The following is a 12,143-nucleotide window of genomic DNA, read 5'->3' as shown; positions in this document are numbered from 1 at the left end:
ATATTTATCATGGTGAGCATTTGGTAATGTATATAATTGTTGATTCATGACGTAAACAATGGTACCATTATGGTACACCTGGAACCAATGTAATATTGTATAACAACTATATTTCAATAAAAAACAAAAAAACTCCCCCTGTCTCTAAAACTAATGACCCAAGGTTACAACCAACTATCCTCATCCCAACATTGTGCACCCGTTTTCCAGAAATGCCTGGTACTACTCCAAACATTTTATTGTGAAACAACCATGAAAACCAAAATTCCCCACCAAGAGTAGAAGGAAAAATAGAATAAAGGTTTCTATAGCAATCATCATTACACAGAACCTTGCATAGTGATACATTGCTCCAAAACTGTCCCTGGTACTACAGAGCCATCTATAAAGGGTATATTAATACTCAGATGGCTGAGTAATACTGAGGAAGGTGTAACAACTTGCTTTTCAGGATGTCTTCACACTTTTTTGGGCTCAAGAACATCCACATTTTACTCAAGAGCTTCCACATTAAAGTACATAAAAAACAATGGTTAATTTCCCAACATGTGACCAGAGGGATATCTGTTACAAGGAATTTCAAATGGTTACTCAGTGAAAAGGTTGTGAGGTTTCTAAAACACCACATTAAACAAAACTGTTACACTGCATTAACACTGGACTTCTTAGAAACTTTAAAGTGCTGGGTGCTAAGGTGCATTATAAATCACCAATAGATGAGTAGAGCAGATATCATTTCTCAAACTTAGTTGATCATAAAATCTTCCACTCTGCCCTCAAGCTTACCTCAAGGCCAGTGCTTCTTAAGGAAAAAAAAAAGCCAACTAGGGGAAAGGCTAAATTAATTCCTCTAGTAATCACTTCCTTTTATTCACAGCTCTGGCTCACCAGTTCCCAGTACAGTTTTGTGAGTCTTTCAAGGGCGGGAAGACTGTAGTCCATCAGAAATAACATTTATCAAAAGATTTCCTGTGGTGGGACTCATATGAAACTATTCAGAAACAGCTCCTAGGCACAGGAAAATACTTCTGGTAACTAGCTCTCTGAAGCAATATGATAAGGTTCAGGGCAGCCCACCTTAAAATATGCCACTTTGGCATACTGATTGTTTTGAATTAAAGTTACTTAAGAAACAGCTGGTTCAAGAAGGACATTGGCCTTCCTTTGTCCCCCTGGATGCAGGAAATAAATTTTCCATGTGAAGGGCACCCTCCCAGCACCTGGAGGGTAGAAGGCATCCTTATGACAGAGATACGGAATTCAGGGCTGAGAAGGCTGCATAAACACCCCATGTTACTTCTTCATTAATTTGTTTCCCCAAGCCCAAATTTGTCAGTCCTTCACATATATAGGTAAGCTGCCTGCTTTGGTTACTTGAGTCTCTTATTTCTGTGAGTTCCCATACATATAAAATGAAAATGTAGTTTTGCTCCTCCTCTTTATCTGTCTTGTGTCAATTTAATTATTAGACCAATCAAAGAACCTAGAGGGGAAGAAAGGAAAAGATTTCCTCCCTTACAAACGAGATGGGACAAATGATTGATTTATGAGCAGAAATGGTACCACTTGCAGACAGCCACAGCTTCTATCTCTTCAACAGCTCTTTCCACCAGGTCCTACCCCCCACGTTTATTTATTTATTTATTTATTTATTTTTGGTTCTCTGAAAATATGCTAAGGCTTACTATGTCCATTTGGCAAGGCAAAACATAAAGTAGGATGATAGATAAAGCCAAAAATAAAGCTTTCTCCAAAAGCTCATCCCTGGGACTGCTCAAACCACCTACCCAAACTTCAAAAGCAAAACCCAAGAGGTATATGATGTGCCCCAGGCAGCTCACACATATCCAAGAGCTCCTCAATTGTGACCTTTCTTAATCTGTTTCAGCTGATCCATAAGAGTCCACATACAAGGAAAAAAAAAAAAGTTAACATAAAGAAAAAGATTTCTTTTTAAAAGAAAATGTCTTATAATGAGATCCTGCGTATGATGGCCAGAATCCCTGCAGCTCCCCTTTTATATAGCACTGACTTAGGACACTGCTCCCTTTTAGACGTGAGGGAACTGGTTCCTCACAATGGTAAGTAGTACTTCTGAGTCATCCAACATTTATCAGAGTAGATGTTAAAATTTTTTTGACACACCCATTAGGGTGGCTATTATCCAAAAAAATGGAAAATAACAAGTATTGCTGAGGATATGGAAAAATCAGAGCCCTGTGCACTACTAGTTGGAATATAAAATGATGCAGCTGGTAACAGTTTAGCAATTCCTCAAAAAGTTAAACACAAAATTACTATATGATACAGCAATTCCAAATACCCCAAAGAACTGAAAGAAGGGACTCAGACAGATACATGTATACCCATGTTCACAGCAGCATTATTCACAAGAGCCAAAAGGTGGAAACAACTAAACAACTTTAGCGGCCATTAACAGATGCATGGATAAATAAATATGGCAAATAATATAATGGAACATTATTCAGCCATAAAAAGGAATACAATTCTAATACATGCTATACCATGGATGAACCTTGAAACCAATATGCTAAGTGAAATAAACCAGACACAAAGGGACAAATACTACATGATCTCACTTATATGGGAGATGCTGGGAGAGTTACAGCTTAATGGGTACAGCGTTTTTGTTTGGGATGATGAAAATATTCTAGAACTAGATAGCAGTGGTAAGTTACACAAGATTGTTGATGTACTTAATGCTACTGAATTAGACTTAAGAATGGTTTAAATGGAAGAATTTGCTTATTTTACCACAATCCACAATGAAAAATACTTTTTAAGAATGTTGAAGTAAGAAATGCCAACACATTCATACTGTTACATAATTCATATACTGCGGTTTATTTTGATCTTTCCTAATTTTTGCTGGTTCATGTTCATCATTTCTTTCATGTGGGCAGAGTTCTTGGGTTCCCCTTCTGTTGTCTTTAAACTGTACCAGATCCACAATTCTAAGATGTGGTAACTGTACTGGTTCCTAATTTGAATAAATAATTTCTCTTCAGTCTTAATCCCCCATGTAAAGATGAAAGAAAAGGGAGAAAGGGAAGGGAGAGGAAGGAGAATAATGGGGTAGGAAGGAAGGGCAGACCACTGACTTGGTAGCGTAAAAGTTTATACATGTGGACAGCCCAGGGGACTGCCCTTGCTTAGCAGTAAAGACAGTCTGCCCAAGCTCCTTAGAAGACCAGGACCCATCTGCCACACATTCCATCCATCCTGCTTTACTTCGTATGTCCCACTCAACTTTTCCTTTCCTTGTGAAAACTACTCGGCAAGATTTTAACAAAATAGTTCTTTGGATGTTTACTAAATCAAGTCACTATTTGTTTCACGGTACAGCAGAAATCAGAGATCCCCAAATCTTGAAACCATTGAGGAAGCAGACATTGCCTATGCAAGGAACACAGTGGGGGAAGGGGGAACACGTCCTCCCTCTATTATGCAATATAAATCCTGTGAACACAACTGAAGGAGAATTGTTGTTCTCTACACGGCAAGAGCATTTCTCTGTACTCCAAAATTTAGGAAACAGGCAAGTAAACTGCAAACTAAATGGTTATTGTTTATGTCAAGAATTATTAGCAAAAGACCCCCATTATTTATTTTCCAAATCCTGCGGCTGCTGGTACTTAAGGAGGGAAGATAGAGGAAAGAGGTGAGCAAGGAGGGAGAAGACATCTTTTCTCTCAGATTGGGTAAGAAAAGTTTATTTTCCTAGCCAAGCAGTATTTATCATGACCTGATAAGTAGATGTGATTCTTCTGCCATGACACTTTGTGAACTCCTTACCCACTAGTCTCCTTTTTTCCCACACTTAAGAGTTTAAAAAATATGGGGGGTTGGGGTTGAATCAGGACTGCCACAAAAATTTAATTAAAGAAAGTAATTAAAACCACATTTTACTGAGAATCCTGAGGAACTAAAAAAGACACTAAATCTCAAAAGTGATCTCTCCTTAGAATGCAGTCCTAGAGGAAGACACACAACCTCTCAGAATTTTATTCGATTCTTTTCCAAAGCCTTCTGCCTAACTTTAATCTTTGTCTTTGGATTACAAAGCCAACATATGGGAGGTTAGTTTAAAACCCTTTGGGGTGGGGGGTGGGGGAAAGACCATTAAAGCAGATTTCTGGATTAATGTGAGTTGAATAGAAAGAGCTACTTTTTATTTCTGAAAACTATCAACTACAAGATATTAGGATCTTTCTGCAGCCTTGATATCTGTCAATTAAGTTGTTCAGAGCACAAGGGCATGGGACAGTTTTTGACAGAATCAAAGAATGCATTTCTAACCCCAGCCACACTTGGTTAACACTGGCAACAAAACAGTTTATATCTGTGTGGCTATTTACAGATTACATAGCACAATGTTATATATACTCTGTCACTTGATAAAACAATTTGGTGAAGCAGGGTGAGTATTAATATCATTATCATCCCCCACCTTCTGTGGAACCATTTTTACATTAATAATAAAAGTTCAGCAAAGATGAGAGATCAGTCTGAAGTAATTCAGCAAATTATTGCCTCTGTGCAAGCTTCTCATCACAGAAACCACCCTACAATCAGTGTCTCAACTCTAGAGGGCTCCCAAATCTACATTTTCAGCCTAAACACATAAGTGCACAAGTCTTACCATCTAAGAACCAGATAGTTCCATGTTCACTCACAACCCATAACCTCAGACACAACATGGGACCTCCCCATCCAAACACTCCTATTCTGTCAATAGCACCATCACTTTCAGACTGATCTCAGCCCTGTCTCTTTTCTTCCTCCTCCCTACCTCCTTTGTTAAACCATGCCAGTTCTCCTGAACAAAGATATACTGACAACCTACCTTGTATCGAGCACACGTGTACCTGTTTGACTTTGCCCTTCACACATTCTCAACCCTTACTTGGGCCTCATTTTATATTTACTAGTCTAATATTTGTCCTACAGATGTTCCTGTCTCTAGCCTCTCCCTCTCTCTAGTTCATCTGCCCCATTTGAACCACCATATTAGCACTGTGCTCGTAATCAGCAACTCCCAAACATCTGTCTGATAATGTTCAAAATAGTCAAACACAATGAAACTATTTCCCAACCACATCTTGCACTACTTTTTTATAAATATAACACTGATATTAGCTTGACCTTATAATGTCCCCCAAACCCTTGACATACTTACAATCCACTGAGGATCTCCAACAGTAGGCCTTGCATGCCTTTGATCACAATGTTTTTCTTCTTCCTCCTCCCCAACCCCTGTGCCTCCACTACTAGTTCTAAAATCTTTGAATGAACATTATATCTCATGTCTATTTCACTACAGTACCAAAACCAATGCCTTGCCCAGGACAGGCATCCACACAAGAGGTGACTGACAATGAATGGGAAATCCCTTAAGACCACAGATCCTTCTAGGAAAAGGAGTCAGAGGTGTCACTTTCTTCATACACAAAGAGGATATTACAAAGAAGTCAGTCATTCAGTATGTGTTTACTGAGCATCTCTTAGATGCTCCAAAGTATCCTATCATAGCTTGTTGAGTCGTGAACCACTGTATTAAAATTATAGTCCTGAATTGTCTTTTAAATTGCCAGGAAGACTACTGTTTAAATTTCAACTTTAAAAATTTAAGATAATCTTTGTCTAGTGAAGAAAGGGTAGAGGAAAGAGTAGGATTAAAACTGATTCAAACCAGTAAGAATCCAGACACTAGACAGATACATCTAATCCTGTTCTCTCCCCACTGGCCACCCTAACATTTCTAATTAAAACAAAATATTTCATGCAGGTTAAACAGTGGAGTTTTAAAGAATTGTTTAGTTTTCTGAGCTGTTCTGCAGAATTCTACAAAATGGAAAAGGAACACACAAAGTCAGCAGCAGATAAACAGACAGTGGCACAGGCAAGAATGCACTTGAGACACACAGAAAGGTTCCAGGGAAAACCTATCACACCTCGTCACTCTTTCTCAAAATGTTTGTCCCCACCCTCTTTTCTTAGATTTGACACTTTTTGAAAGTAGCACGACTATGAACTAGAGACAATTTTGAAATTCCCTTCAAATTCCTTCCTACTGTGTGAAATGGGCTATACCACTAGCACAGGACTGTATAACAGCTAGTGCAGAGGTTATGGGCACCAGGCTCCAAAGACATGAATACAGTTTTTAAGTCTTTTATTTTAACACTGAGAAAGGCTGGCTGCTTCTCTGGCTCTAATACTCCTAAAAGGTTTGCTCTATGAGATACAAACTCTAGATTCAAGATAAAAGGTTACACTTTATAACTGAATATTTGGGATTTCATTCCAGATTCTCACTTGCCTTCTTTGTTGTAAATACAAGAACTTCCCCTTACTTTGCAGGGATATTGTGATTCATGATGATACGTAAAGTATCTAGCCCTGGCACAAAACAAACACTCAATAAATGTTGGCTATTTTTATTCTCAGATTACTCTCTTGGTATAAGATGTTCCTGGGATGTTGCTGCTACTGAAGGTATAAACCTAAACTCAACTCAGAATTGTTGGTTGTCTAAATTCCACACCTAATTATCACAAAAACCCAACTGCCTGGAAGTAGGCTGAGTTGGGTATATTCAGGCAACACAGATCATTTAACACCCTTGCTCTGGCTTTATGAGGGTGAATGTCAATTATGCTGGTTTAATCAGGAAAGGAATCTTTGGATTCAAAAAGTAATTCATAAAGCTACAAATCAGTCATTTCTAAACACAATAAAGAATTGGCAGATAAATTACAAGGGAAAAGGCTTCTTCAGGGAAATTACTGTTCTTATAATTCAAACAATTACATACAGTTTATCTCTTTTTTAAATAATTACCTATACTGGCTTCACAAAAGATTCTGGGCAACTTGACAGAATGGACTTATACAAAATTCATCTTTACTTCCATAATACCTTACACAGTTTCCAATGAACAACACACAGAGTTTCATCTATACTATCTATACTTGTCTCAACAAGGTTTAGAATAAATCAAACAAAGGAGGCGGCTATCTTAACGGCTGGGAAAACACTCCGAATTCTTATATCCTTCCAATGAGAGGAAAGAATAAAATTCATTTACAGCAATTCATTAGTTTTTAATTGGGAGTTTGGACAACCAGTAAGTTACTATGCTAAACTATTAAAAAAAAGGTAACAAGGTCCTAACAAGTTCACTGTACCAAGAGTATGTACATTTTAAAACAAAAGACAAAGTCAACTGAAGATTTACAGCAAAGGTCTGAAACCAGACTGCAGCCACACATCAATCAATGCCCATGTATGGGTTTTATTCAACCCACACATTAGTGTTTTTAAAAAATGAAATTTTAACTGCCAGCACTTAAATTGTTATCGAAGGTCACTATTTGGGGGAACAAAAGAAATCAGACCTGACAACATTGGGTACATATTCCCAGTAAGATCACTTTTTAAATGAACTGAAGAGTTAGCTCTTTAAATTCACCTGTGCATTCCAGCTTATCCCCAATCTCCACCCAGGCCCATTTTATAGATGGGGAATCTAACCATAGAGATTCTCAAAACCACAGAGCTAACAAATATCCTGTTTGTGAAATACAGTTAACTCTAGGACTTTCACTTGTAACTATTCTGCAACTCAACCTCCAAATAAAAGGTAGTCAATATTAAAAGAAGTATTTAAAAGACCTGTACATGAATGTTTTCATCAGCTTTATTTAGTAGACTAAAATCTAGAAGTAATCCAAATATCCATCAACTGGTAAATGGGTAGATAAATTCTGATACATCCATAAAATAACAAATACTCAACTGATACCTAAAATGACATGGATAAATCTCAAAAGCATTATGTAAAGTAAAAGCAGTCAGACTGAAAGACAACACTTTCTATGACTGCATTTATATGACATTCCAGAAAAAACAAAACTATAGTAATAGAAAGTAAATGAGTGACAAGGACCAGGGATGAAAGTAGAGGCCACATGGAACTTTTCATTGTGATGGAAATGTTCCATATCATGACACTGCAGAGATGGTTACATGACTACATGCATTTGTCAAAACTAAAAATCAGGTGAATTTTATTTTATGTAAATTATACCTCAATAAAGGGGATTTTAAAGAGAGTTGTTTAGAAAATGTTATAAAACTACTGAGAAAAGTACTATCATCTCTAGCTAGAAAAGTAAGGGAAAGCTTCAGGAAAAGGTGAGATTTGAATTGGATCTCATCATAGAACAATTTTAAGGTATGTAAGTACAAAACACAGCATATAAGTAGTCATATTCTGCACTGTAGCCTAGGAGAAATGGCGTCTCTGATTACAAAGGAAATGCTTCATAAAAGGAAATTCAGAGAGATGGATAATTAGTACTTGTATAGATATCAGAGACAAGTTGATCTTAACAAGATTTCCCAAAGAGGGAATCAACTCAAGACATAGATTGCTGTTTGTGTGCAAAATGAGCAGTGTGTTTTGTTTTTAAATAAAGCAAAATAAAAAGCACAAGAGTCGAGAGGTGGAGCCAAGATGGCGGCGTGAGTAGAGCAGTGGAAATCTCCTCCCAAAAACACATAGAGCTATGAAAATATAACAAAGAAAAATCTTCCTAAAATAGAGACCACAGGACACAGGACAACATCCAGACCACATCCACACCTGCAAGAACCCAGCACCTTGTGAAGGGGGTAAGATACAAGCCTCAGCCCGGCGGGACCCGAGCGCCCCTCCCCCCGGCTCCCGGCGGGTGGAGAGAAACCGGAGCGGTTTTTTTTTTTTTTTTTTTTTTTTGGCGAGCGCTTTTTGGAAGCCTTAGAGGGACGGGCCCCCGTTGCTGGGGAGGCAGGGTGGCGGGACCGGTGAGGAGGTGCCTGGGAACGGCGCCGGAGGACAAAGAATATCCTGCGTTTCTCCCTGCGAAACCTGGGGGCGGGTGCCTGAGACCGGTGCCTGAGGACGGAGGAGGTCGCGCGTTTTTCCCCTTTTTTTTTTTTTTCTCTTTTTGGTGAGCGCTTTTTGGAAGCCTTGAAGGGACGGGGACCCCAGTGCTAGGGAGGCACGGTGGCGGGACTGGTGAGCGGGTGGCTGGGACCGGCGCTGAGGACAAAGAATATCCCCCGTTTTTCCCTGCGGGACTGGTGGGCGGGTGCCTGAGACCGGCACTTGAGGACAGAGGAAATCGCGCGTTTTTCCCCTTTTTTTTTCTCTTTTCTGCAAGTGCTTTTTGGAAGCCTAAAAGGGACAGGGACCCCGGTGCTAGGGAGGCAGGGCGGCGGGACTGGTGAGCGGGTGCCTGGGACCGGCACCTGAGGACAAAGAATATCCCGCGTTTTTCCCTGTGGGACCGGTGGGTGGGTGCCTGAGACCGGCACCTGAGGACGGAAGAAATCGCGCGTTTTTCCCCTTTTTTTCTCTCTTTTTGGCGAGTGCTTTTTGGAAGCCTTGAAGGGACAGGGACCCCGGTGCTAGGGAGGCAGGGCGGCGGGACTGGTGAGCGGGTGTCTGGGACAAGTGCCTGAGGACAAAGAATATCGAGCGTTCCTTCCCTGCGGGACCGGTGGGTGGGTGCTTTTTGGAAGCCTTGAAAGGACAGGGACCCTGGTGCTAGGGAGACAGGGCAGCAGGACCAGAGAGCGAGTGCCTGGGACCGGCACCTGAGGACAAAAAAAAAAAAAAAAAAAATCGCTTGCTTTTTCTTTTTTTTTTTTTTTTTTTTTTTTTTTTTTCCCATTCTCTCTGTTCCCTCTCTCATTGTTGCTTGTTGTTTTGGTTTGGAGAGTGCTTTTTGGAAGTCTTAAAGGGGCAGGACAGGTCACTTAGACCAGAGGCAGGGAATCTGGGGATCTCTGGGCACTCTAACCCCCTGGGCAGCAGGGAGCACAGAGGCCCCTTACGGAGATAAATAGCCTCCTGGCCGCTCCCCCTCCAACGGGGCTCCACCATTTTGGAGGAACAGCCCCAGCCAGGCCAAGCTCACAGCAACAGCGGAGATAAACCCCAAAGCAACTGGGCAGGAAGCAGAAGCCCTGTCTGCGCACAGCTGCCCCGCACAAGCCACTAGAGGTCGCTATTCTCCCAGGAAAAGGCCACAAACCAACAAGAAGGGAAGCTCTTCCAGCGGTCACTTGTACCAGCTCTGCAAACTATCTCTATCACCATGAAAAGGCAAAACTACAGGCAGACAAAGATCACAGAGACAACACCTGAGAAGGAGACAGACCTAACTAGTCCTCCTGAAAAAGAATTCAAAATAAAAATCATGAACATGCTGACAGAGATGCAGAAAAAAATGCAAGAGCAAGGGGATGAGATGCAGAGAAAAATGCAAGAGCAGTGGGATGAGATGCAGAGAAAAATGCAAGAGCAGTGGGATGAAGTCCGGAAGGAGATCACAGATGTCAGGAAAGAGATCACAGAAGTGAAACAATCCCTGGAAGGATTTATAAGCAGAATGGATAAGATGCAAGAGGCCATTGAAGGAATAGAAGCCAGAGAACAGGAACGTATAGAAGCTGACATAGAGAGAGATAAAAGGATCTCCAGGAATGAAACAACACTAAGAGAAATATGTGACCAATACAAAAGGAAAAACATTCGTATTATAGGGATACCAGAAGAGGAAGAAAGAGGAAAAGGGATAGAAAGTGTCTTTGAAGAAATAATTGCTGAAAACTTCCCCAAACTGGGGGAGGAAATAATCGAACAGACCATGGAATTATACAGAACCCCCAACAGAAAGGATCCAAGGAGGACAACACCAAGACACATAGTAATTAAAATGGCAAGGATCAAGGACAAGGAAAGAGTTTTAAAGGCAGCTAGAGAGAAAAAGGTCACCTATAAAGGAAAACCAATCAGGCTAACATCAGACTTCTCAACAGAAACCCTACAGGCCAGAAGAGAATGGCATGATATACTTAATGCAATGAAACAGAAGGGCCTTGAACCAAGGATACTGTATCCAGCACGACTATCATTTAAATATGATGGTGGGATCAAACAATTCCCAGACAAGCAAAAGCTGAGGGAATTTGCTTCCCACAAACCACCTCTACAGGGCATCCTACAGGGACTGCTCTAGATGGGAGCACCCCTAAAAAGAGCACAGAACAAAACACACAACATATGAAGAATGGAGGAGGAGGAATAAGAAGGGAGAGAAGAAAAGACTCTCCAGACAGTGTATATAACAGCTCAATAAGCGAGCTAAGTTAGGCAGTAAGATACTAAAGAAGCTAACCTGGAACCTTTGGTAACCACGAATCTAAAGCCTGCAATGGCAATAAGTACTTATCTCTCAATAGTCACCCTAAATGTAAATGGACTTAATGCACCAATCAAAAGACATAGAGTAATAGAATGGATAAAAAAGCAAGACCCATCTATATGCTGCTTACAAGAAATTCACCTTAAACCCAAAGATAAGCATAGACTAAAAGTCAAGGGATGGAAAAACATATTTCAGGCAAACAACAGTGAGAAGAAAGCAGGGGTTGCAGTACTAATATCAGACAAAATAGACTTCAAAACAAAGAAAGTAACAAGAGATAAAGAAGGCCACTACATAATGATAAAGGGCTCAGTCCAACAAGAGGATATAACCATTCTAAATATATATGCACCCAATACAGGAGCACCAGCATATGTGAAGCAAATACTAACAGAACTAAAGAGGGAAATAGACTGCAATGCATTCATTGTAGGAGACTTCAACACACCACTCACCCCAAAGGATAGATCCACCAGGCAGAAAATAAGTAAAGACACACAGGCACTGAACAACACACTAGAACAGATGGACCTAATAGACATCTATAGAACTTTACATCCAAAAGCAACAGGATATACATTCTTCTCAAGTGCACATGGAACATTCTCCAGAATAGACCACATACTAGCTCACAAAAAGAGCCTCAGTAAATTCCACAATATTGAAATTCTACCAACCAATTTTTCAGACCACAAAGGTATGAAAGTAGAAATAAATTCTACAAAGAAAACAAAAAGGCTCACAAACACATGGAGGCTTAACAACATGCTACTAAATAATCAATGGATCAATGAACAAATCAAAATAGAGATCAAGGAATATATAGAAACAAATGACAACAACAACACTAAGCCCCAACTT

At 40.1% G+C, this 12,143-nt stretch overlaps 1 protein-coding gene across 6 annotated transcripts in view; it reads right to left on the bottom strand.

Moving 5' to 3' along the window:
- Positions 1-12,143, bottom strand: part of CREBRF (CREB3 regulatory factor) — a 67,976-nt gene that overhangs the window by 43,733 nt on the left and 12,100 nt on the right. Inside the window, exon 1 of one of the 6 annotated variants that reach the window (XM_073232285.1) lies at positions 5,201-5,223. The exons of the other annotated variants lie outside the window; for them this stretch is intronic. The gene's annotated coding sequence lies outside the window, so the exon portion shown is untranslated. Of the gene's footprint in view, positions 1-5,200; positions 5,224-12,143 lie in introns of those variants that run through there. 6 annotated transcript variants of the gene reach the window in all.

This window comes from Manis javanica, chromosome 1 (genome assembly GCF_040802235.1).
Source record: "Manis javanica isolate MJ-LG chromosome 1, MJ_LKY, whole genome shotgun sequence".
In the NCBI taxonomy this organism is placed as follows: domain Eukaryota; kingdom Metazoa; phylum Chordata; class Mammalia; order Pholidota; family Manidae; genus Manis; species Manis javanica.
This window is presented reverse-complemented; position numbering and strand designations above follow the sequence as displayed.